General features: G+C 48.6%; 1 long non-coding RNA gene across 1 annotated transcript; it reads left to right on the top strand.

The window, feature by feature from the left end:
- Nucleotides 1-13950: 13950 nt before the first annotated feature.
- Nucleotides 13951-14191, top strand: LOC141047365 (uncharacterized). Its single transcript, XR_012219788.1, has 2 exons — nt 13951-14047; nt 14131-14191. It is a non-coding gene; the product is annotated as an uncharacterized lncRNA (long non-coding RNA).
- Nucleotides 14192-26127: the final 11936 nt, after the last annotated feature.

Below are 26127 nucleotides of genomic sequence, written 5' to 3' on the forward strand. Positions count from 1 at the left end.
AAAAAAAAAAAATTCTATAGCGCCGACTAGAGTTGAGCGACTTTTGCTTTTTTAGGGTCGCGTTTCGTTTCGTGAAACCCGACTTTTCCAAAAGTCGGGTCGAGCAAGATCGTCCGATTATAGGGAAAAGTCGGGGTCGTCCCGAAACACGAAACCCAATGTAAGTCAATGGGGAATAAAAGTCGGCAGTGAGAGGAGGACAGGAAACACACCTACAGTGCCCATTTGAATGCCAAAAGCATCAATTCTTCTTACTTAAGCTTGTCAACCTTAATTAACTTCATAATACAAGTTACGCACTGAAAAATGGGGGTTATTTGGCTAAATTTGTGGGGGGGAGGGCTGGCTGCAGGTTTTCATGTGCCCTGGGCGAAAGAGCGCCCCTTTAACACATACCACAACTCATCATGCTCCGATACGGCAGAGAAATAGCGGTATAGTACAATGAAAAATACCTCACTTTTTACATCTCATGACGAGGCCCATCTATTTCTCCATACAGAATCATTGGTCCCATATAATGTTTGAAACAGTATATGATGAGCTCCACATAATGCTACAGTATATGTTGGTCCCCATGGATGAAGCTCCACTGTCTTATGGGCCCAAATAATGCTCCAAACATTATGGGCCCCATTTCTAGTGCTCTAGTGTATAATGGGCCCTGTAAATGCTGCTCCAGTGTCTGATGTCCACCTTTGGAATGTTCCAGTGTATGGTGGGCCCCATCTATCATTCCCCAGAGTATAGTGCTCCCCAAAAATTGCTGTCCCAACATAGAAAACAATCAAATAAGTCTCCTCGCTAGGGAATCCCTGTACTTGTCTGGACAGGTGCTGTAGCTTGCTTAACAGCTCGCCAGCCGTTCTCACGCCCAGTATGGATTGCACGTGATTGCACAAAGGTTAGAAAGGGTACCGTATCCCTGGATAACATGTATGGATAGCGTACACATTCAAAATATATGTCTATACAGCATGAGGCAGGCTCAGATGGTGTTAGGCCCAGTATGGATTGCACGTCATTGCACAAAGGTTAGAAAGGGTACCGTATCCCTGGATAACATGTATGGATAGCGTACACATTCAAAATATATGTCTATACAGCATGAGGCAGGCTCAGACGGTGTTAGGCCCAGTATGGATTGCACGTCATTGCACAAAGGTTAGAAGGGGTACCGTATCCCCGGATAACATGTATGGATAGTGTACACATTCAAAATATATGTCTATACAGCATGAGGCAGGCTCAGACGGTGTTAGGCCCAGTATGGATTGCACGTCATTGCACAAAGGTTAGAAGGGGTACCGTATCCCCGGATAACATGTATGGATAGCGTACACATTCAAAATATATGTCTATACAGCATGAGGCAGGCTCAGACGGTGTTAGGCCCAGTATGGATTGCACGTCATTGCACAAAGGTTAGAAGGGGTACCGTATCCCTGGATAACATGTATGGATAGCGTACACATTCAAAATATATGTCTATACAGCATGAGGCAGGCTCAGACGGTGTTAGGCCCAGTATGGATTGCACGTCATTGCACAAAGGTTAGAAGGGGTACCGTATCCCCGGATAACATGTATGGATAGCGTACACATTCAAAATATATGTCTATACAGCATGAGGCAGGCTCAGACGGTGTTAGGCCCAGTATGGATTGCACGTCATTGCACAAAGGTTAGAAGGGGTACCGTATCCCCGGATAACATGTATGGATAGCGTACACATTCAAAATATATGTCTATACAGCATGAGGCAGGCTCAGACGGTGTTAGGCCCAGTATGGATTGCACGTCATTGCACAAAGGTTAGAAAGGGTACCGTATCCCCGGATAACATGTATGGATAGCGTACACATTCAAAATATATGTCTATACAGCATGAGGCAGGCTCAGACGGTGTTAGGCCCTGTATAGATTGCACGTCATTGCACAAAGGTTAGAAGGGGTACCGTATCCCCGGATAACATGTATGGATAGCGTACACATTCAAAATATATGTCTATACAGCATGAGGCAGGCTCAGACGGTGTTAGGCCCAGTATGGATTGCACGTCATTGCACAAAGGTTAGAAGGGGTACCGTATCCCCGGATAACATGTATGGATAGCGTACACATTCAAAATATATGTCTATACAGCATGAGGCAGGCTCAGACGGTGTTAGGCCCAGTATGGATTGCACGTCATTGCACAAAGGTTAGAAAGGGTACCGTATCCCTGGATAACATGTATGGATAGCGTACACATTCAAAATATATGTCTATACAGCATGAGGCAGGCTCAGACGGTGTTAGGCCCAGTATGGATTGCACGTCATTGCACAAAGGTTAGAAAGGGTACCGTATCCCTGGATAACATGTATGGATAGCGCACACATTCAAAATATATGTCTATACAGCATGAGGCAGGCTCAGACGGTGTTAGGCCCAGTATGGATTGCAAGTCATTGCACAAAGGTTAGAAGGGGTACCGTATCCCCGGATAACATGTATGGATAGCGTACACATTCAAAATATATGTCTATACAGCATGAGGCAGGCTCAGACGGTGTTAGGCCCAGTATGGATTGCACGTCATTGTACAAAGGTTAGAAGGGGTACCGTATCCCCGGATAACATGTATGGATAGCGTACACATTCAAAATATATGTCTATACAGCATGAGGCAGGCTCAGACGGTGTTAGGCCCAGTATGGATTGCACGTCATTGCACAAAGGTTAGAAGGGGTACCGTATCCCCGGATAACATGTATGGATAGCGTACACATTCAAAATATATGTCTATACAGCATGAGGCAGGCTCAGACGGTGTTAGGCCCAGTATGGATTGCACGTCATTGCACAAAGGTTAGAAAGGGTACCGTATCCCTGGATAACATGTATGGATAGCGTACACATTCAAAATATATGTCTATACAGCATGAGGCAGGCTCAGACGGTGTTAGGCCCAGTATGGATTGCACGTCATTGCACAAAGGTTAGAAGGGGTACCGTATCCCCGGATAACATGTATGGATAGCGTACACATTCAAAATATATGTCTATACAGCATGAGGCAGGCTCAGACGGTGTTAGGCCCAGTATGGATTGCACGTCATTGCACAAAGGTTAGAAGGGGTACCGTATCCCCGGATAACATGTATGGATAGCGTACACATTCAAAATATATGTCTATACAGCATGAGGCAGGCTCAGACGGTGTTAGGCCCAGTATGGATTGCACGTCATTGCACAAAGGTTAGAAGGGGTACCGTATCCCCGGATAACATGTATGGATAGCGTACACATTCAAAATATATGTCTATACAGCATGAGGCAGGCTCAGACGGTGTTAGGCCCAGTATGGATTGCACGTCATTGCACAAAGGTTGGAAAGGGTACCGTATCCCTGGATAACATGTATGGATAGCGTACACATTCAAAATATATGTCTATACAGCATGAGGCAGGCTCAGACGGTGTTAGGCCCAGTATGGATTGCACGTCATTGCACAAAGGTTAGAAAGGGTACCGTATCCCTGGATAACATGTATGGATAGCGTACACATTCAAAATATATGTCTATACAGCATGAGGCAGGCTCAGACGGTGTTAGGCCCAGTATGGATTGCACGTCATTGCACAAAGGTTAGAAGGGGTACCGTATCCCCGGATAACATGTATGGATAGCGTACACATTCAAAATATATGTCTATACAGCATGAGGCAGGCTCAGACGGTGTTAGGCCCAGTATGGATTGCACGTCATTGCACAAAGGTTAGAAGGGGTACCGTATCCCCGGATAACATGTATGGATAGCGTACACATTCAAAATATATGTCTATACAGCATGAGGCAGGCTCAGACGGTGTTAGGCCCAGTATGGATTGCACGTCATTGCACAAAGGTTTGAAAGGGTACCGTATCCCTGGATAACATGTATGGATAGCGTACACATTCAAAATATATGTCTATACAGCATGAGGCAGGCTCAGACGGTGTTAGGCCCAGTATGGATTGCACGTCATTGCACAAAGGTTAGAAAGGGTACCGTATCCCTGGATAACATGTATGGATAGCGTACACATTCAAAATATATGTCTATACAGCATGAGGCAGGCTCAGACGGTGTTAGGCCCAGTATGGATTGCACGTCATTGCACAAAGGTTAGAAGGGGTACCGTATCCCCGGATAACATGTATGGATAGCGTACACATTCAAAATATATGTCTATACAGCATGAGGCAGGCTCAGACGGTGTTAGGCCCAGTATGGATTGCACGTCATTGCACAAAGGTTAGAAAGGGTACCGTATCCCTGGATAACATGTATGGATAGCGTACACATTCAAAATATATGTCTATACAGCATGAGGCAGGCTCAGACGGTGTTAGGCCCAGTATGGATTGCACGTCATTGCACAAAGGTTAGAAAGGGTACCGTATCCCTGGATAACATGTATGGATAGCGTACACATTCAAAATATATGTCTATACAGCATGAGGCAGGCTCTGACGGTGTTAGGCCCAGTATGGATTGCACGTCATTGCACAAAGGTTAGAAGGGGTACCGTATCCCCGGATAACATGTATGGATAGCGTACACATTCAAAATATATGTCTATACAGCATGAGGCAGGCTCAGACGGTGTTAGGCCCAGTATGGATTGCACGTCATTGCACAAAGTTTAGAAGGGGTAACGTATCCCCGGATAACATGTATGGATAGCGTACACATTCAAAATATATGTCTATACATCAGGAGGCAGGCTCAGACGGTGTCAGGCACAGTATGGATTTGACGGCCCAGATTACACAGCGGAGGAGCAGGGAGAGGTAAAGATTGCAAATGCTGGGGCCCTGGCCAAGCAAGGGGGGCCCACTCGTGGGCGTCGGTACTGGCACTGGGCCCCTCATAGTACAGCGGTGTGTCTGACGGCGGGTGTGCACCACCACCGTCAGAGACACTTGATTGCACTATGAGGGACCCTGTGCCAGTGCCCGCGCCCAAGAGTCGGCCTACCCACCTGTCCAGGGCAACGGCACTCGCACGGTGTCGTGAGCTAGGTGGTGACCCCGGCCATGGGGGGGGGAGGCAGCACAGTTAGGGAGTTTTAGAAAGTGGCATATGTTGATGTTGGACATTCAACTGATGCAAAAGGCGAAATAGGTGAAGTACCAGGAAGAGGTGGACCAAAGCAAGCCATTTTTCTGTCACCCTATGTGTCATCAGGGGAAGGTGGGACAAAATCCTTGGAAACCCATGCGTGGTTCATTTTAATGAAGGTTAGATCATCCACATTTTGGGTTGACAGACGGGTCCTTTTTTCTGTCAGGATTGATTCAGCAGCACTGAAGACTCTTTCCGATAGCACACTTGCAGCTGGGCAAGCGAGCTCCTGTAAGGCATATTGGGCCAATTCAGGCCAGGTGTCCAGTTTAGCGGCCCAATAGTCAAAGGGGAATGACCTGTGTGGGAGAACATTGATATGGGAGGAAAAGTAGTTTGTAACCATAGTTGACAACTGCTGTCTCCTGTCACTTTCCATCGATGCAGTATTACCAGTTGTGTGAGCGGTATTTGAAAAATCAGTCCACAACATTGTCATGAAACCCCTGTCTCCAACGCCACTTCTGCTGTGTGCACAACGAACACCTCTGCCAAGCTGCCCCCGGCCCGTACGGCTCGTGTGAGAACCATCACCGCTGCTGTGTGCTGGGAATGCCTCAAGCAACCGATTTACCAGAGTTGCTTGTTTATTAGCCAATATTAGGTCAAGGTTCTCCTGTGGCATGATGTTTTGTAATTTGCCTTTATAGCGTGGATCCAGGATGCTGGCCAACCAGTAGTCGTCATCGTTCATCATTTTGGCAATGCGGGGGTCCCTTTTTAGGATCCGCAAGGCATAATCTGACATGTGGGCCAATGTTCCCGGTGTCAATGATGCACTGCGAGTGCTGGGTGGAGGAGCACTTTCTGGCAAATCCACATCCCTCCAGTCACGCACAAACCCTGTACCAGACCTTGCCACGCCAACATTTTCACTTGCCCCACGAGATGCATCCTCCTCCCCTAAGTAATCATCCCCATCATCCTCCTCCTCCTCCTCCTCTTCTTCCTCCACCTCGTCCAGGAGAGGTCCCTGAGCAGACAATGGCTGAATGTCATCAAGGATTCCCTCCTCCTCTTCCTCCTCATCAACATTGGCTGCAGACGCCTGCTCCTTAAGGTGCGTCAAAGTTTGCATGAGCAGACGCATAAGTGGGATGCTCATGCTTAGGATGGCGTCGTCTGCGCTTACCAGCCGTGTGCATTCCTCAAAACACTGAAGGACTTTACAAAGGTCTTTCAGCTTCGACCACTGCACGCCTGTCAACTCCATGTCTGCTCTCAAAGTGCCTGGCCGTGTATCCTCCCACAAATGCATTATGGCCTGCCTCTGCTCGCACAGCCGCTCCACCATGTGCAGGGTGGAGTTCCACCTTGTTGCAATGTCGATAATGAGGCGGTGGTTGGGAAGGTGGAGCAATCGCTGCTGCTTCTGCATACGAACGGAGTGTACAGGCGACCGGCGGATGTGCGCGCACAGTCTTCGCACCTTCTGGAGCAGGGCTGTTAACTCCGGATAATTTTTGAGGAAGCACTGCACCACCAGGTTCAAGGTGTGAGCCAAGCAAGTTTTGAGTTTTGAAAGGGCTATGGCTGCCACAAAATTACGGCCGTTATCACTAACTACCTTGCCTGCCTCAAGATGTACACTGCCCAGCCATGACTCAGTTTGTCGCTTCAAGTACTCGGCCAGCACCTCGGCGGTGTGTCTGTCGCCCAAACACATCATCTGCAACACAGCCTGCTGACGCTTTCCACTAGCTGCTCGATAGGGGGACACATCGTGTGCAACAGTGGCAGCTGCAGATGGAGTGCTCGTACGACTGCGCTCTGTGGACGAGCTGTCGCTTCTGGAGGAGGAGGAGGGTCGAACGCCTACAGCCAACTGTTTCCTAGACCGTGGGCTAGGCAGCACTGTCCCACCACCGCTGTCCCCTGTGGACCCTGCATCCACCACATTAACCCAGTGCGCAGTGATGGACACGTAACGGCCCTGGCCATGCCGACTGGACCATGCATCAGTTGTGAGGTGCACCTTTCCGCTCACTGACTGCTTGAGTGCATGGACAATGCGGTCTTTCACATGATGGTGGAGGGCTGGGATGGCTTTGCGAGAGAAGAAGTGGCGACTGGGTAGGTCATAGCGTGGTACTGCATAGGCCATGAGTTCGCGGAAAGCTGTGCTTTCCACCAACCGAAAGGGCATCATCTCAAACGAGATTAGTTTGGCAATGTGGGCGTTCAAACCCAGTGTACGCGGATGAGAGACTGAGTACTTTCTTGACCTACTCATAGTGTCTGGGAGGGTGAGCTGGACTTGAGAGCTGCATATGGTGGAAGTAGCGGTGGACAGGGCGGACTGAGAGAGGGTTGATGATGGTGATGGAGTTGGTGTTCTTTCTGATGGCCTAGAATCAGTCTTTCGTTGATATAACAGTGGGATTCCCTGACTGCTGTGGCCTTGCAACGACACCTCAACATTTGCTGCTGTGCTAACCGGTGGGCTTACAGTGGGGGAAACAATGTAGCGTTGCTGACTACCTTCGTTGTGATCAGTTGCACATGTGGCACTTGAGGTTTGGTGTTGTGTCCACGCTTGCAAGTGCATGCTGGTTAAATGTCTAAGCATGCAACTGGTATTCAAATTTTTCAGATTTTTCCCTCGGCTAAAGGTCTTTGCGCACTTCTTACAGATAACCTTGGCCTGATCATGAGGATTTTGTTCAAAAACTGCCACACTGCACTCTTCCTACTTTGGCAGACATTTTGCGGCCTAGCACGCTGTGATCTTTTGACGCTCTGGACAAGCTGTCCAGCAACTCTTTTGATGTTTGGAACCTGTCTTTGGAGTGCTCCGGGCCTGCCAGATAACAGCTGTTGCGATGTCGATGTCTGCTGTGGATGCTCCTCATCTGAGCTATTGGAAGCAGCACCCTCTTCCCCCAATGGATGCCAATCTGGGTCAACAACTGGGTCATCCATCACCTCCTCTTCTATGTCATGTGCACCTTTCTCTGTGTCACCGTGTATGGTGGTATAGTGTGCGGGAAGGGGCACCTGAGTCTCATCAGGGTCAAAATCTGGCTCTGTACACTGCGAGGACAATGTAGTGCTCTGAGTGAATGTACCAGCAGAATCATCCATCAGCGGCTGTGCATCAGTGCACTCCATGTCAGATTCATCTTGGCCTGGGTAATTCACCATTTGACTTGATAATCCAGGCATGGTATGTGAAAACAGCTCCATGGAGTAATCAGTAGTATGGCCTGCGTCATCCTTCAATCTTGGTTGGGGTGAAGGACACAAGGAAAGGTGTGATTCATGAACATGAGCCTCCAATGACGACTCAGTGCTTTTACTTTTTACAACTGAAGAAGAGGAGGCGATAGAGCTGGAGGCTGAGTCAGCAATGTAAGACAAAACTTTTTCCTGATGCTCTGCCTTTAAAAGCGGTTTGCCAACTCCTAGAAAACTAAGCGTTCGAGGCCTTATGTAGACAGACGATGACGCAGGGTCAGCACCTCCTGCATTTGGTCCTATTTTGCTCTTGCCACTACCATCAGATCCACCACCAACACCATCATTACCAGCTGCTAACCCCCGCCCAATTCCACGGCCTCTTCCACCAGCCTTCCTCATTTTTGTTAGAAATGTAGACAAAATCCAACAAACTATATAGTAATGTAAAACAAGGTACAAGGTGTCTATAGGACAGGGGAGTTTTAGAATTTCTGCACACACTTGTGGACAGTGGACACTTGTGGATTGTGTGCGGCCCACTGATATCTGAGCGCTATGTGACACGCTCGATGGCACAGCTGCCTGTGACCAAAGTGACGAGAGGATAATGGAGATTTTGAATCTCTGCGTACACTTGTGGACAGTGGACACTTGTGGATTGTGTGCGGCCCACTGATATCTGAGCGCTATGTGACACGCTCGATGGCACAGCTGCCTGTGACCAAAGTGACGAGAGGATAATGGAGATTTTGAATCTCTGCGTACACTTGTGGACAGTGGACACTTGTGGATTGTGTGCGGCCCACTGATATCTGAGCGCTATGTGACACGCTCGATGGCACAGCTGCCTGTGACCAAAGTGACGAGAGGATAATGGAGATTTTGAATCTCTGCGTACACTTTTGGACACTGGACACTTGTGGATTGTGTGCGGCCCACTGATATCTGAGCGCTATGTGACACGCTCGATGGCACAGCTGCCTGTGACCAAAGTGACGAGAGGATAATGGAGATTTTGAATCTCTGCGTACACTTGTGGACAGTGGACACTTGTGGATTGTGTGCGGCCCACTGATATCTGAGCACTATGTGACACGCTCGATGGCACAGCTGCCTGTGACCAAAGTGACGAGAGGATAATGGAGATTTTGAATCTCTGCGTACACTTGTGGACAGTGGACACTTGTGGATTGTGTGCGGCCCACTGATATCTGAGCGCTATGTGACACGCTCGATGGCACAGCTGCCTGTGACCAAAGTGACGAGAGGATAATGGAGATTTTGAATCTCTGCGTACACTTTTGGACACTGGACACTTGTGGATTGTGTGCGGCCCACTGATATCTGAGCGCTATGTGACAAGCTCGATGGCACAGCTGCCTGTGACCAAAGTGACGAGAGGATAATGGAGATTTTGAATCTCTGCGTACACTTTTGGACACTGGACACTTGTGGATTGTGTGAGGCCCACTGATATCTGAGCGCTATGTGACACGCTCGATGGCACAGCTGCCTGTGACCAAAGTGACGAGAGGATAAGGGAGATTGGATTGCTTTTAAAAAAGCAGTTTGCGGAGCAGTGGGTAAACAGCAATGCCAGCGTGTCAGGAAGCCTTAGAAGGCAGCCCAACAACCAACACCACTGATACACCACAATATAGCCTCCCCTTGCACTGCACAGTGACTTGTGTGTTGTGCAGGCCAAATCGCTAGCAGCAGAAGCAGTTTTTTTGTCTTCTTCCCTGCCTAACGCTCTCCCTACAGAATCAGCAGCAACCTCTGCCTATACTAAGATCGGCAGAAGTAAGATGGCGGTCGACGTGCACGCCCTTTTATACCCCCTGTGACGCCCACCAAAGCAAGCCAATCACTTGCATGCCCTTCTGAAAGATGGTGGTGACCCGTGCCTATGTCATCACGTTGCCCACAGTGTCCGTGGATCCTGATTGGCTGAAAAAGAGCGCAAAACAAACTTTTGAAACGCGACTTTGGCGCGTAAGTCACCGACCTCGTGGCCGACCTCATCCTAGGGTCGGGTTTCGTTTCATGAAACCCGACTTTGCCAAAAGTCGGCGACTTTTGAATTTTTTCGACTCGTTTCGCTCAACTCTAGCGCCGGCATATTCCGCAGCACTTTACATTTCGGACGGGACCTGTACAGACAATAGACATTACAGCATAACAATAATCACATAGATCATAACAGATACCAAGAGGAACGAGGGCCCTGCTCGCAAGCTTACAGTCTATGAGGAAAGAGGGAGACACGAGAGGTGGGTGGTAACAGTTGCTCTGATTGTATGGACCAGCCATAATGTTAAGTGTGTAACAGTACAGACACAGAGGGCTGATGGAGGCATAAAGCATGTGGGAATATGATGCGGGGAACCTGGTTATGGTAAAACTTTTGGCTGTGCCACATAGGGATAGATTAGTTTAATGTGTTGAGGCGATAGGCCAGTCTGAATAAATGCGTTTTCAGGGCACGCTTAAAATTGTGGGGATTGGGGACTAATCATATTGACCTGGGATGTGGGAGGTTCTGATTATTGAGGATGCTAACCTCAGGTCATCAGCAGAACAGAGGGTGCGGGTAGGGTGGTATACTGAAATAAGGGAGGAGATGTAGGGTGGTGCTGAGCCATGGAGGGCTTTGTGGGTGAGGGTAATAAGTTTGTACTGGATTCTGGAGTGGATGGGTAGCCAGTGTAATGACTGGAACAATGTAGAGGCATCGGTGTAACGAATGGGGAGGAATATGATCCTGGCTGCAGCATTCAAGACAGATTGGAGGAGGGAGTGTTTGGTAAGAGGGAGACAGATTAGAAGGGAGTTACAATAGTCCAGACGAGAATGAATGAAGAGTTTTTGCAGACTCAAAGGTAAGAAAAGGTCGAATTCTAGAAATGTTTTTGTGGTGCAGATGACAAAAGCGAGCCAGTGATCGAATGTGGGGGGTGAATCAAAGCTCGGAGTCAAGTATGACCCCAAGACAGCGGGCATGTTGCTGGGGAGTAATAGTGGAACCACACACAGAAATGGCAATGTCGGGTATAGGTACATTAGTAGCGGGAGGAAACACAAGGAGTTCAGTCTTTGACAGGTTCAGTTTCAGATATAGTGAGGACATGATATTGGACGCAGCGTTTAGACAATCGCTGGTGTTTTCTAGAAAGGCTGGCGTGATGTCAGAAGAAGAAGCGTATAATTGGGTGTCATCAGCATAGAGATGGTACTGGAAACCAAATCTACTGATTGTTTGACCAATAGGGGCAGTGTACAAGGAGAAGAGGAGGGGGGCCTAGAACCGATCCTTGGGGGACCCCAACAGTAAGGGGTTGGTGAGAGGAGGAACCAGCAAAAGATACAGTAAAGGAGCAGTCAGAGAGAGCGGTCTTTTCTATGTGAAATCTTTAAAAAGTTCTTAGTTGTTCTGGAACACCCTCTCAGGGCTGTGCGGTTACTCGGTGCCGGGCCAGTGTCTACCCGGTCAATGGCCCTGAGTGTCCATGTAAGGCCCTGTGCACACAGTGCAGATTCGGTGCAGTTCTGCAGCAGATTTGGCCCTGCAGAACTGCACGTGATGTACAGTACCATTTAAGGCTATGTAAAACAAAAAACGCTCTGCACATGCTGCAGGTTTTTCCGCGCAGATTTGGTGCGGAATAAGGCTAAGTGCACACGTACTTTTTTGCCCTGCGGATTTTTCCGGCCAGAATTGAAGAAATCCGCAGGTCAAATGATTTGGAGAATGGAGCAGCAGGAAAACCGCACAAAAGAAGTCACATGCTGCATATTTTGAACCACAAGAAAACCGCGCGGAAAAATCCGCAGCGTCTGCACAGCGTTTTTTTTTCAATTGATTTACATTGTACTGTACATCACACTGCGGATCCGCTGGATATCTGCATCATCTGCACATGGCCTAAAAGAAGCAGCATGTCGCTTCTTTTGTGCGGTTTTATTGCAGTTTTCCACCTGCTCCATTATAGAAATCTGCACTAAAGCTGCACTAAAACTGCAGGTAAAACGCAGGCCATTTTACCGGCAGATTTAGCAAAATCTGCGCGGAAAATTCCACAGCAGAATCCGCACCGTGTGCACATAGCCTAAAAATAAGAAGTGATAACCAGCACAGCAGAGTCCTGCACACACTGAGGCCCCTGGTCATGTGACCCCTGACTCCTCCCCTCCTGTGACCTCATCACAGGTCCTGTGCACACAGAGCAGCTGTAGAAATCTCCGGCCTCGGGGGGGTCTCACCAGACTTCGCTCTTTTCTTGCAGGGGCCGCAGTGGATTTCATCCTGGATCCATAGAGCTGAATAGAGGAGCGATGTTCCTTCACTCTGATGGGAATTGATGGTGACGTTTGTCCAACGTCCACGTTACCGAGTAAATCCCCCCAGGACTGCAGCCGGTAAAGACCCCGATATCCACAGGTGTCCCCTCTAATTGGGGGAAAGGGATAGAAAAGCCTCTTATCCCGAGGGGAAACCCTGTACATGGAGACATCGGCCTCAGATCTCTCCTGTCCTGTTCTTCCAGAAAAGCCTCAAACTTCTGTGTGTGACTCAGAGCTGAGATCTAACGTGAGAGAAGATTCCAGTGCGGGGAAGACGGGAAACCTTCATATAGACGGCCGGTGGGGATGGAGGCAGTGACCGACTCTGGCCACATCTGTCTCTAGAGCCGCAGTAGAAGATGAAGATGTCGTCCTCATCATGAAGGAGTTATTTCTCATGTCGCGTGTAATGAATCTCTCCTGCAGTATTGCTAATGCCGATTCCAGTGTCGGTAATGAGATGAGAATTAGCGTTATGGAAGATGAGTCTATGAGGAACGTGTTCAGCTGCCGACTCCGAGGAGGAAACTGCTTGTTGTCTGTGGCCTAAATATATAGGTTTTATTAGTAGATGTCAGGGAAGAAAACTAAACCCTGTAAGATAATAAATCTCCTCATATGTTTCCCTTATTATCTCCAGTAATTGTATTATTACACAGGATTCTTATGATGTTACATCGGCTCATCTTCTTCTCATTCAGGTCTCTACAATATCGGATCCTCTCAGTGAAGATCTTCTACAGAAGAGAATTTTCCTGATTTACCCATCAAGGATGGATATGGACAGAGACAAGATGGCGGAGAGGATGTTACACCTCACCCTAGAGATCCTCTTCCGTCTCACTGGAGAGGTGAGAGATTCTGATGACGTCACATTACATCATTCTTATCTATGGGAATAACGGATGGACAGAACTGGAGAGGTGAGGACTCTGGAAATGTCTGTAGTGAGATTTATTAATGTGTCTCTCCATAACCAGGATTACACAGTGGTGAAGAAGACCTCTAGTGATCGCTGTCAGGACCCTGTGTCTGAGGGATGTGGAAGACCCCTGAGCCCAATCACGGGGCCTCCACCTCACCCCCTGATCCATGAGGACATCAATGACCAGAAGATCCTAGAACTCATCTACAAGATGATTGAGCTGCTGACTGGAGAGGTGACACTGCTGGGAATGCTGGGACATTATACAGTAACACTATGAAGGGATCGGGGGATGACGGTATCATTGTATGTGTCAGGTTCCTTTAAGGTGTCAGGATGTCGCTGTCTATTTCTCCATGGAGGAGTGGGAGTATTTAGAAGGACACAGAGAACTGTACAAGAACGTCATAATGGAGGTTCCCCAGCCCCTCACATCTCCAGGTAATAGACAGGACTAAATACACACGGCCTATAATTATCTGTATGTAGAGAATGAATTCAGTCCCTGTATGTGTTTCCTCCAGATCTATCCAGTAAGAGGACAACACCAGAGAGATGTCCCCGTCCTCTTCTACCACAGGACTGTATCCAAGAAGATCCCAGTGCTCCTCAGGATCATCAGGTAGATGGAGAGAAGGTGTCAGGAGATCTCCCCTATGATGTGTAGATGGCTGTGAAGGTCTTGTGCTCAGTCTTGTTTTATCCACCGGTATTATCTGTTTTATACTTGTGTAATGAGAACAGTGGAGATGGCAGGATTAGAGCTGATCATAGATGGGACTTCTCCATCTGTCTGTGACTCACAATATTTGTTTCAGGGTGAAGATCTGACCCATATTAATACTACAGAGACATATGTGAGGGGTGATGAGCGGTGTAAAGAGGAGATTCCCACATATGACTACCCAGGTGAGTAGTAACCACTGAATGCAGAGAAGTCACAGATTCCTCTCAGTCACCGGCTGTGGCTGCTTTATCGGTGGTGTAGTCCGGCCGTATTACCATGATCACTATTTTGCCTCTAGGCCAGGGTTCCCCAACTCCAGTCCTCAAGGCCCACCAACAGATCATGTTTTCAGGATTTCCCTTGTATTGTACAGGTGATGCAATTATCACCTGGGCAATACTAAGGAAATCCTGAACACATGACCTGTTGGTGGGCCTTGAGGACTGGAGTTGGGGAACTCTGCTCTAGGCCACAACATTCTCCTCCACCCAAAACTGTTCAAATGACTTTGGGCATTGAAAGCCCTTTTCTATAGAACTTGTCACCTAGAAGATCCACCTACCCCCTGGGATTAGGAGACGCTGACCGTTACCTGCCCAGATCTGTAACTATAAAGCCAAATGACAGCGTACGCAGAATGTGCTGACAAGTTAGAAAATCACTTGAAGAAAAGTATTATGATGGGCCTGTAAGAGAAAGCGGAGGGTAATGATGCTGTTGGCTTCCTAGATCCCTGAGATCTTATCGGCTGAATCTTCTCTCCCTTCTGTGCTGCTGAATGTCTCATGGTCCTGTAGTAATGGCCCGGATTGGGGGGTGGTCCACTGCTTACCGCGACCAGACGACACAGACACCAGACGGAGGCAGATTTTGGTTGCAATAGGTCCGAGTTTATTGGCCGTCCTCCGGACGACCATAGCTATACACCGCAGCTGCTTTACAGCTCTCCATATTCAGGCCCGGGTACCTTCACCTTCCTTCTGTCGTAGTGACGTTCCTCGCGGATCTTTCACTGGGGCTGCCCTAGGCCTATCTACCGCCAGCGCTTCACCAGTCCGAGGTCGTCGTCCTCATCTGTCCTGCGGTTCTTTGTGTCAGGGCCACCCCCCTGACTGTCTCTTCCTGTCAGTCCCCTGGTCGAGCTCTCCACCGTCGTCAGTCCTCCGTACTGAGTCTTCTCCTCCTGAGCTCCTCCCGGGACTAGCCTAGCCTGGAACCCTGTCCTGTCCTATTTATCCCCTTGCTCGGGAATTTCCCTCCTGGGTTCCTATCTCCCCGCCCCCATGACTAAATGGTTTCTAAAGCCCTAAGCTGCTGTCAAGTCCTGAACTACGCTCCCCCCTGCCATCTTGTGGTCAAATCTAGGTATTGCACTCCTATCTTCCCCAGCTGTTTCCCTTCTGTCATTGCCATTATCCGTCTATAGTGCACAAACCGTCCCTTCTTCCTTCAGTCATGTCTGTCCGTCAAGTCACCTTCCCCACACTCCCCCTTCCTTTGTGTATTGTCATCCCCGACAATCGTACTCCCTACCTACGTTGTCCTGAAGCTTGTACACCGTCTGTTGTCGGACCGGTTGTTGGGTCAAACCCGCCACACGCGGGGGGGCTGAACCAAACCAGGAGCACCATGCTCCGAGCAGCCTACTGCTACCCGCCGGCGCGCACGCCACGTGACAACTTCTTTCAGGTTGGCGAGGTCCACCTGGACTACTCTACGGCGTGTACCTCCCACTGCTCTCCCCTTCTGTTACCCTCTACTGTCCGGAACACCATGACCGAGGCCTTTTGCCTACCAGGCCATCGCTAGTGCCCGCCCATCCTTTTGGGGTGTCCGTGGTGTCGGGGACCTGACTGACGGACGACTGTCTGGCTCAATATCTTCCATCTCTTTGTCCATCAAATTAAAAAGAGTCATGGTCGGCGGTTTTATCCTACCCTGTACCCGGGACCTGTTACACATTTTTATACATACTACACATTAAGTGTAGTATGTAGAAGAAGCAAGCGGGCGAAACGCGCGTTGGAGCGCGGGGTCAGCACTGCGGGCTGCAATCACCTCTTTTCCCTTTAGTAAGTACACCTCTCTTAAATCATTGGCACTTATGCGATTTGCAATATATTTATTGCGGTATAACTTTATTACATATGGTCAATTATAGGAAAAAGGGCACTTTAGTAATTTAATGCCGTTGGCAAGTAATAATAAGACTTTTTGGGCCCTCTCTCCATATGTAAATTGACCTGTTTATTATTCTACTTTATATATGGTATGCTCAAGGGAATTTTATGAACATCTTTTGAGGTTTTTGTGTTCCTGCATTGTGCCATTCCCCTGGGGTATGTTTGTTTGCAATAAATACAGGTAGCATTTTATGTATTTTAATAGGCTAAATAAAATTATTTGTTATCCATTTATGGTTCTCTTCATTAGGAGTCAGTCTAAACACTGTCTTCTTGGTTTATGTACATTGTTAAGGAAGTGCCATTGCAGCATTGGTGGACTTTTTGGGTTAATACTACACATTAAATCAACTTGTTAGCATACCGTTACCTCTACTTTAACCCCTTCACTACCAAGGGTGGTTTGCACGTTAACTCCCGGGCCAATTTTTACAATTCTGACCACTGTCCCTTTATGAGGTAATAACTCTGGAACGCTTCAATAATTCTAGGCGATTCTGACATTGTTTTCTCATGACATATTTTACTTCATGTTAGTGGTAAAATTTCTTTGCTATAACTTGCGTTTATTTATGAAAAAAACGGAAATATGGCGAAAATTTTGCGATTTTCATACTTTAAATTTTTATGCCCTTAAACCAGAGAGTTACGTGACACAAAATAGTTAATAAATAACATTTCCCACGTGTCTAGTTTACATCAGCACAATTTTGGAACTAAAATTTTTTTTTGTCAGGAACTTATAAGGGTTAACAGTTGACCAGCTATTTCTCATTTTTACAACAAAATTTACAAAACCATTTTTTTTAGAGACCACCTCACATTTGAAGTCACTTTGAGGGGTCTATATGGCAGAAAATACCCAAAAGTGACACCATTCTAAAAACTGCACCCCTCAAGCTACTCAAAACTACATTCAAGAAGATTATTAACCCTTCAGGCGCTTCACAGGAGCAAAAGCAACATGGAAGGAAAAAATTAACATTTAACTTTTTAGTCACAAAAATTATTAGTTAGCAACAAGTTTTTTAATTTTCCCAAGGGTAACAGGAGAAATTGGACCACAAAAGTTGTTGTCCAATTTGTCCTGATTATGCTGGTACCCTATATGTGGGGGGACCACTGTTTGGGCCCACGGCAGGGCTCGGAAGGGAAGCAGTGCCATTTGACTTTTTCAACCTAAAATTGGCTGGAATTCAGATTGGACGCCATGTTGCATTTGACGACCCCCCAATGTGCCCAAACAGTGGAAACCCCCCACAAGTGACCCCATTTTGGAAACTAGACCCCCTAAGGAACTTATCTAGATGTGTGGTGAGCACCTTGAACTCCCTAGGACTTCACAGGAGTTTATAATGCCCGGGTTTGAAAATAAAACATCATATTTTTCCACAAACATGATCGTTTAGTCCCCAATTTTTTATTCTCCCAAAGGTAGCAGGAGAAATTGGACCCCATAAGTTGTTGTCCAATTTGTCCTGTGTACGCTGATACCCTATATGTGGGGGAGGACCACTGTTTGGGCGCATGGCAGGGCTCGGAAGGAAAGCAGTGCCATTTGACTTTTTCAACCTAAAACTGGCTGGAATTGAGATTGGACGCCATGTTGCGTTTGACGAGCCCCCAATGTGCCCAAACAGTGGAAACTCCCCACAAGTGACCCCATTTTGGAAACTAGACCCCCTAAGAAACTTATCTAGATGTGTGGTGAGCACCTTGAACCCCCTAGGGCTTCACAGGAGTTTATAACGCCCGGGCGTGAAAATAAAAAATCATATTTTTTCCACAAACATGATCGTTTAGTCCCCAATTTTTTATTCTCCCAAAGGTAGCAGGGGAAATTGGACCCCATAAGTTGTTGTCCAATTTGCCCAAACAGTGGAAACCCCCCACAAGTGACCCCATTTTGGAAACTAGACCCCCTAAGGAACTTATCTAGATATGTGGTGAGAACTTTGAACCCCCAAGTGTTTCACTAAAGTTTATACTGCCCAGGCGTGAAAATAAAAAATCCTATTTTGTACCCACAAAAATGATTGTTTAGTCACCAATTTTTAATTTTCCAGAGCGTAACAGGAGAAATTAGACCCCAAAAGTTGTCCAATTTGTCCTGAGTATGCTGGTACCCCATATGTGGTAGAAAACTACTGTTTGGGCACACGTTGGGGCTCAGAAGGGAAGTAGTGACGCTTTGGAATGCAGACTTTGATGGAATGGTCTGCGGGCGTCATGTTCCATTTGAAGAGCCCCTAATATGGTTAAACAGTAGAAACCCCCCTCAAGTGACCCTATTTTGGAAACCAGACCCCCTAAGGAACTTATCTAGATATGTGGTGAGAACTTGAACCCCCAAGTGTTTCACTAAAGTTTATACTGCCCAGGCGTGAAAATAAAAAATCCTATTTTCAGGTCACCACCTGACAGCACGATGGAGGAGGTCCTTCTTATCCACATTGGGACAGGAAACCACGAGAGCTCAAAAGGACCCTCCCCTCGCCATCATTCAGTATTTTTCCTGTCCCACTGCGGATAGGAACGACGGGAGAAATCCGACCATTCCGAGCAGATGGTGATTTCGGGGGGCCCAGCCTTTCCCTTCCCGGCTCAAGAATTCTGCAGGCTGACACCCACCTGAGGGTCCCTCAGCAGACCCAGCGTAGCGCTGCTCCTGGGAGCCGGAGTCGCTTCCCCTGAGGTGGCTCTCGACTCCAGGCGTCGCCTCTGATGTCCCTCTGCCGGGCCGCCTCTACAGAGCCGCATCTAGTAAGCGGTCCCGACACCATATCACCGCCGCAGGGCATCTTTGCAGACCACCGAGGCATCGGAGCCACTGGTGAGGGGGCTGGCTTGGGGGGGACCGCGCCGCTCCGGGCGGCGGCGTCACAGGCCCTGGCGCCACTTCCGGGTCGCGGGGTCCACGTCACTTCCGGTCTCTCCGGCTGGCCTGATTGCTTCCTGGGGCCGCGTCACTTCCGGGGGACGGGCCCGGGTGTCTGCAGTACTTCCGGGTGGCGGTTCAGTCACGGCGATTCAAACTGAACCGCGCGCTCCCGGAGCTGGAAGCCGACAGGCGACGCCCCTCCAGGAGGAATCGGAGCAGGTCGGACATCGCGCGCACCAATTCAGGTGCACTGACTAGCGGCAGGTGGGCCCACACAGCTGTTCCTGCACAGAGATGGAGGATCAGGCGAGAACCGAGACGGGGTCTGATGGCCAGGGTCACGTGAGTACCTCAGCAAAGGTTACTGCAGGACCCTAAGTAGGCAGATCCCACAGGACACATATTCTGTGTATTTTAGGGGACCCCAGCAGAGAAGAAGGAGTCTATGAAAAAGGAGAAAAAGTGCCCAATCTGTGCCAAAAAACTAAAGGACACATGGCATAAGCCCTTATGTGACGCATGCACCAAACGCATAGTGGGGGATGAGCAAGCCACTATCATGGCTAACATGAGATCCATTATAAGGTAAGAGGTACAGGCTTCAGTATCAGGCCTGAGATGCCCCCAAACTCCGCAGCCGATCCCCCAGGTATCCGGTAAAAGGCCAAGGGAGTCGGACTCCTCGTCGGAGGAGGACCCGTCCGAATCAGGACTAGAAGTGGAGGAGATGAGAGAACCCACAGAGAAGGGGAAGAGATATCTCTTTTCATCCGGGGATACGGACGAACTGCTGGGTGCGGTAAGACACACTATGCAGATTGAGGAACCCCCAGAGACTCTATCGGTACAGGACGAGATGTTTGGGCGGCTGCGATCGCAAACCTCAATGGTATTCCCAGTAAATACGCATATACGAGCGATGATCCTGGAGGAATGGGAAGAGGCGGAGAAGAGACTCACGGTCCCTAGAGACTTTAAACTGCGCCTACCATTCGACCCAGAGGAGGTCAAGGTCTGGGAGGAAATCCCAAAAATAGATATCCCAGTTGCAAAGGTGTCTAAAAAGACAGTCATTCCCTTTGAGGACTCTTCCAATCTGAATGAGCCCATGGACCGGAAGGCAGACGGCCTCTTAAAGAGAGCCTGGGAAAGTTTGGCCGCGGTCATACGGGCTAATATAGCAGCAGCGTCTGTAGTGCGTTCAATGCACCTGTGGATAGATGACTTAGAGGAGCACCTTACAGATAGAACCCCAAGGGAGGCTATTCTAAAATCCCTTCCCCTGTTAAAATTAGCCACCGGGTTTCTAGCTGATGCCTCAGCGGAGACCGTCAGATTTACGGCCAGGAATCAGTCCCTGACTAACGCGGCCAGGAGAGCCATCTGGCTAAAAAGCTGGTCGGGGGATATACAATCCAAAAATAAGCTCTGCTCAATCACATTTTCGGGAGGCAAGGTGTTCGGGCCTGTGCTCGATGATATTTTCGAGAAAACCTCTGAAGAGAAAAAAGGTTTCCCAGAAGAGAAACGTAAAAAATATCAGCCCTTTCGTAGGCCCCGTTTTAACCAAAGAACGGACTACAGAGGGAAGGGGAAAACTGGAAGATGGAGCTACCCCAAAGGGGGAGAGAGCAGGGGCAGGAATAGGGACTCCATCTTCTCCGGGTCAAACTCCCGAAGGAAATTACGCCACCAGAGTAGGGGGGCGATTGCTCGGGTTCCTAGGAGAGTGGCAGCAAATTTCCAGCAGCCCCTGGGTGCTACAGGTGATCTCGCAGGGGTACAGGATAGAGTTCGACTCCCTCTCTCCAGGCCGATTTCTGATAACCAGCTCCCACCTCCATTCTGCCTCCCCCATGTGGCGGGACATTCAGGACCTCCTGACAACGGCTGCAGTCATCCCAGTACCCGCGCGAGAGGAAGGCAGAGGGCACTACTCGAGCCTTTTCTCAATAAAGAAGCCGTCAGGAGAATCCAGAACTATAATAAATCTCAAACCCCTAAACAGGTGGCTAAGATACAAAAGATTCAAGATGGAATCAATAAAATCTACAATTCCCCTCCTAGGGAAGGGGGTGGTAATGTGTACTCTAGATTTAAAGAGTGCATATTACCATGTCCCCATCCATCCAGACCATCAAAAGTATCTCAGGTTTGCAGTGAGGAAAGGGGGCAGGATCTACCATTATCAGTTCCGCTGCCTCCCCTTCGGTCTAGCATCAGCCCCAAGGGTCTTTACGAAGCTGATGGCAGAGGTAGTGGCCTACCTAAGAATCAGAAATATCACGGTGGTCCCTTACCTAGATGATTTCCTCATCATAGCAGATTCAGTGGCCCGGCTCAGGCTCGACTGTCAGTCTTTGATTTCCATGCTGCAGAGCTTGGGCTGGATTATAAACTGGCAAAAATCAGATCTAATGCCCAAGCCAAGAATAAAATTCCTGGGAGTAATATTAGACTCAGAAGAAAGAATGTCTTACCTTCCAGAGGGAAAACAGACCAGCATGAAGGAAAGGATTCGCCAGTTCGCAGGACAGCGGGTCTCTATCAGGGAGGCCATGAAAATTCTAGGCCTGATGACATCCTGTATTCCCTGCATCAGGTGGAGCCAGTTCCACTCTCGAGATCTACAACGGGCAGTTCTATCTTCCTGGGACAGAAGACAAAGCTCGTTGGACAGAAAGATCCGATTGTCTCACCGGGTCAGAAATTCCCTTTTCTGGTGGACTGTTCCAAAGAATCTACGCACCGGTGTCTCATGGATCCAATTCCCGGAGGTCATAATTACCACAGACGCAAGCCAGCAGGGTTGGGGCGGACATGTCCAAGGAAGATACTACCAGTGACGATGGGGTCGAGAGGACAGCAAGGAGTCCTCCATCTTCAGGGAGCTTCATGCGGTATGGAAAGTATTATCGTCGGCCCAGTCACTGGTGAGAAACAGGCATGTCAAAGTACTATCAGACAATACCACGACAGTAGCTTTCCTCCGTCACCGAGGCGGTCCAAGACACCCAGGACTACAGCACCTAGCCGAACAGATCTTCAGATGGGCAGAAAAGAACACCATTTCGATCTCAGCAGTGCACCTAGAGGACGACAAAAACCAGGTGGCAGACTTTCTCAGCAGGAGAAGAGTAGTCACAACGGAATGGGAGCTGAACAGCGAGAACTTATACTCTCTGAACCCTCTAGGGAACTCGGCAGGAATCGACGCTCTGTCCCAATCATGGAGCAGGGGCCTGTTATACGCCTTCCCGCCTCTCGCTCTCATACCGCGGACTCTCAGGAAGATCAACGAAGACAAAGCCAGAGTCATACTAATAGTGCCATTCTGGCCAAAGAGGAGTTGGTTCCCCTTGCTCAGGAAAATGGCAGAAGAAGAACCCATTCTTCTTCCAGAAAGAAGGGACCTCCTCCGCCAGGGCCCGGTTTGGCACCAGAAGCCAGAGGCACTTCAATTGTCGGCCTGGATCCTGAGCGGCAGGTCTTAAGATCAAGAGGCCTATCAGACGACGTCATCTCTACCCTGCAGGCGAATAGAAAACCGGTAACCGCCGCAATATACAACAAGATCTGGAAAAGATTCTGCAGCTTCTGTGGAGAGACGACAGTTGAGACTGACTGCCCCAATATCCCAAAGATTCTGGACTTCTTGCAGGCAGGGTTCAAAAAGGGTCTTAGACCCAGAACGCTAAGAGTACAGATCGCGGCCCTTAGTGTGTTCTATGACTGCTCCCTATCAGCACACCCCTGGGTAGCCCGTTTCTCCAGGGCGGTTCAAGGCTGAAGCCCTTAATAAGGAAGTCGGTTCCCCCCTGGGACCTTAACCTAGTCCTCAATGCGCTATGTAAGCACCCATTCCAGCTAGTGGCAGACATAGGGATTGGTAATCTCTCGATCAGAACAGCATTTCTGGTAGCGATCACGTCAGCAAAGAGGCTAGGAGAACTTCAGGCCCTGTCTATCCAGGACCCGTATCTTCAGGTGTTTGACGATAGATTAATCTTAAGACTTGACCCGGCTTTCCTTCCAAAGGTGGTCTCAGATTCAAGCATGAATCAAGAGGTAGTACTCCCTTCATTCTGTCAGTTCCCTAAGAATAAAAAAGAGAGCGCCTACCATAGCCTAGACGTCAGGGAGTCGGTTCTCAGGTACCTAGACGCAACCAGGCCTTGGAGAAAGGATAATAATCTCTTCATTCAGTACAGTGGTCCGAATAAAGGGAGGAAAGCAGCTAAATCCACAATGGCAAGATGGATTAAGTCCACAATTAGTCTAGCCTATAGCACACAGGGGCAGAATCCCCCAGGGAACCTTAAAGCCCACTCAACCAGGGCCATGGCCACGTCATGGGCAGAGAGGGGGGGAGCCTCGGCGGAACAAATCTGTAGGGCCGCATACTGGTCCAGTCTGAGTACCATCTCTAGACACTATAAATTAGATGTGGTATCCGCACAATTGGCATTTGGCAGAAAGGTACTCCACGCAGTAGTCCCACCCTAGGATCAGTCTCCTTTGGTACTACTCCATCGTGCTGTCAGGTGGTGACCTGGAAAACGGTAATTAGACCTACCGGTAATTGTGTTTCCAGGAATCCATCCTGACAGCACTGTTAGTTCCCTCCCTAAGATATTCATCCGTACTATTGTGATGTAACATGTGTATGTGGAAATTTGTTGAATAAAAACCTTCTTGCATCTATCCAGATGTGTTACTTTGAGAAATCACTGAAGGATGGCGAGGGGAGGGTCCTTTTGAGCTCTCGTGGTTTCCTGTCCCAATGTGGATAAGAAGGACGTCCTCCATCGTGCTGTCAGGATGGATTCCTGGAAACACAATTACCGGTAGGTCTAATTACCGTTTTTGTGCCCACAAAAATGATCGTTTAGTCCCCAATTTTTAATTTTCCCAAGCGTAACAGGAGAAATTGGACCCCAAAAGTTGTTGTCCAATTTGTCCTGAGTACGCTGGTACCCCATATGTGGGAAAAAACTGTTTAGGCACACGTCGGGGATCGGAAGGGAGTGACGTTTTGGAATGCAGACTTAGATGGAATGGTCTGCGGGCGTCATTTTCCATTTGCAGAGCCCCTGATGTGACTAAACAGTAAAAAAAACCCACAAGTGACACTTTTTTGGAAACTAGACCCCCAAGGAACTTATCTAGATGTGCACCAACTAATCTAATGTTTCCGGTAAAGTAATTTAGTAGTTCATTGAGGTGTGGTACTTTTTGAAGCAATCCTTCATACACAGGCCAGGTTTTTCGGGGCAGGTGACGCATTGATAAATGGTGTCCTTGCGTATTCCGTTTTTGTAACACACTCGGCACCTTTTTTGCGATTTACCTCTTTTTCCAGTTTGCGGGACCTCCCCCGGGAAATGCTGACCTGGTACAATACGAGCACCTTCAGTTCCAGAAGTACTGGGGCCCGCTCCTTCCAGAGTGCCAAACATCAGGGCCTTAACCACTACCTCCTGGAACTCAAGGTACGACGTATCACTGGGGCATGCACATTGTGACAATAGGAATGCGTTGAGCATTGCCAATTGGACGATGTGCACGGCCAGCTTTTTGTACCACGCCTTGGCCTTTCTCAAAGCATTGTACGGTTGGAGGAGTTGATCGGAGCGATCAACGCCCCCCATGTTTTTATTGTACCCCAGCACACATTCAGGTTTGCGGACCTGTGTAGAGGTACCCCGTACAGTGCTGAGGGCGCTGCCATCACTGTGTATGGTGGTCAAGAGATGGACATCCCTCTTGTCCTTGTACTTGACCACCAGCAGGTGGTCGCTACATTGGGCCCTGCTCTCACCTTTTCGGAGCATCTGCCCAAGTAGTGTCTTCGGGAGGCCTCTCTGATTTTTGCGGACAGTACTGCAAACTGCGGTACCTCACGCAAAGAGGGCTTTGTAGAGTGGGACACTGGTATAAAAGTTATCAATGTAGAGGTGATAACCTTTATCCAGCAGTGGGTGCACCAAATCCCACACAATTTTCCCACTCATTCCCAGGTCAGGAGGACACTCAGGGGGTTCAATCCTGGTGTCCTTTCCTTTGTACACTCTAAACCTTTGGGTGTACCCTGAGGTACTCTCACACAGCTTATAGAGTTTGATTCCGTACCTGGCCCTCTTACTGGGCAGGTATTGACGGAATCTGAGCCTGCCCTTAAAATGGACCAAGGACTCATCCACGCAGATGTTCCTTTGGGGCACGTACACTTCAGCAAACTTTTTGTTGAAGTGTTCGATGACAGGCCGAACTTTGAACAGACGGTCAAAGTTGGGGTCATCTCGTGCGGGACACTGTGCATTATCGTTATAATGCAGAAACTTGTGGATGGCCTGAAAACGCGTCCGGACCATGACCATTCGGAACACTGGATTGTTGTATAAAATATCAACAGTCCAATATTTCTGAATTTCAGGCTTCTTCAGGATACCCATGTGGAGGACCCGGCCCCAAAACTGCATCATTTTAACTGCATCCAGGAGGGGGTATGGGGGATGAAGATAGATTGGGGGGGTGAAGATAGATTGGGCAGGGGATAAGGGATCAATTAACACTTACAGTTGTAGTTTTCTTTCTTCTTTCTTCTGCAGGGATTGTGATGCTACAAGCTGTGGCACCACATTACCCAGCACAGGAGCTCTTGCTGCATCCAACCTCTCTGCAGGAATCCTCAGCTAGAGTGAGGACCCCTGCAGACAGGTCGGACAGG

The sequence above is a fragment of the Dendrobates tinctorius genome, unplaced genomic scaffold, assembly GCF_039654945.1.
Source record: "Dendrobates tinctorius isolate UK_male_01 unplaced genomic scaffold, ASM3965494v1 ptg000126l, whole genome shotgun sequence".
NCBI lineage: Eukaryota > Metazoa > Chordata > Amphibia > Anura > Dendrobatidae > Dendrobates > Dendrobates tinctorius.